At 53.0% G+C, this 1513-nt stretch overlaps 1 protein-coding gene across 1 annotated transcript in view; it reads right to left on the reverse strand.

The window, feature by feature from the left end:
- The window catches only part of BCAR3 (breast cancer anti-estrogen resistance 3), a 104442-nt gene extending 103293 nt beyond the window's left edge, over positions 1-1149 (reverse strand). The window contains exon 1 of the mRNA XM_005878987.2: positions 856-1149. The gene's annotated coding sequence lies outside the window, so the exon portion shown is untranslated. The remainder of the gene's footprint in view (positions 1-855) is intronic.
- Between the last annotated feature and the right edge of the window lie 364 nt (positions 1150-1513).

Raw genomic sequence — 1513 nt, forward strand, 5'->3', positions numbered from 1 at the left:
GAATATTTTTCCATTGCTTTTTCAGAGAGAGTGGAAGGGATGGAGAGAGAAAACATAGATGTGAGAGAGACATATCAACTGGTTGCCTCCTGCAGGTGCCCCCACGAGGGGCAGGGAGCGAACCCGTAACCCAGATACATGCCCTTGGCTGGGAATCGAACCCGACCCTTTGGTGCGTGGGCCGACACTCTAACCCCTGAGCACACTGGCCAGGACCAGAATTGTGTATATTTTAAACTCTGGAAATGAAACTGCCTTCCACTGCCTTATTATGACCTTGGCAGAGAATTTACAATTTGGATATGTACTTTTATATCTTCTCTGCAGAGTCAGAGGAGATGGAACGGCACAGATAAAGGGCTTAGCCACCTGATAGGAAGTTTGCTTGGGCTTAAATATTAAGAGTATGCCTTTATTTTTGAAGTAAACTCAATGAAGTCCAGCCAAATGATTGAAGTATGAATAATTCTCCCCTGGATTGTATTTCAAGCACCACAGCACAGGATTTACATGATAAGGTTAGGATTAGCACTGGACAAGCAGTCCTTTCTATATGAACTGGGGGAGATCAAGATCTTGGTTAGTCATCCTGGAAATGTCAGGCTTAGCAGCAGTTCGGAGCAAGTTGCAGTGAGGGTGGGGGAGCCCTTGGCCTGGCAAGTCATTTACTTTATGTACCACATCCCCCCTTACCACCGCATGCCCTGTGGCTTCTCCTGATCTACTGGGAGCCCGTTCCCACCTCAGACCCCGCTCTGCTGAGTCCAGCCCCCAGCACCGAGGACTCCCCCTCCCCTCCCCCAATTCTCCCAGCCCTTGGCAACACGCAGGGAGATTATTCCCTCTCAAACTGACCTTCCCTCCGCCAATGTATTTTCCTTGGGGAGATCTGCGTAGCCTTGGAAGATAAGAGTCAAGGTTTAAAAGAATCTCTGAATGGCTCGTTTTCTCTCTCTGCTGATGACTTCAGGTGAAAGCAGACACAAGCGCTGGTCTTTCCCCTTCGCACCTTGCTTCAGTCGAGTTAACACCAAAAACAGACTTTTCCACCTCCCCCAAGTCCCAGCCACGACCCGCCGCGATCCCCACGGAGCAGGCGCCTCCCCAGCTGCCTCCCGGCTCACTCGATCTCTCCCAGACGAGTGGCTACACCTGATCAAACTTTTAAAGTGGCGGCAGCCTAAGCCCGAAAGGAGAGACGGTTTGAGATAGGAACCTCCTTCCTGTAGCTCCCACCGTCATTCCCTCCCTTCCCCGCCTTCACCTCCCCTCCCCTTCCCTCCCTCCCCTCGCCGCTCCGACGCAGAGGGAGCAACACAACCAACTATTCATTCTTTCTCAACAAAGGGAGGGAGGGAGGGAGGGAGGGAGATGTTGTCAGGAGTTACACGGCAGGCTCCTTCGCTTTCTTTGCAAACTTTCCAGGAGATTAGTGGAGAAACTCGCCTCCTCCGAGCCAGCGCTCCCAGCGGAGCCCCCGGGCCCCGCGTCCCCTGCCCCCCCCCGGCCTCAG

The sequence above is a fragment of the Myotis brandtii genome, unplaced genomic scaffold (genome assembly GCF_000412655.1).
Source record: "Myotis brandtii unplaced genomic scaffold, ASM41265v1 scaffold58, whole genome shotgun sequence".
NCBI lineage: Eukaryota > Metazoa > Chordata > Mammalia > Chiroptera > Vespertilionidae > Myotis > Myotis brandtii.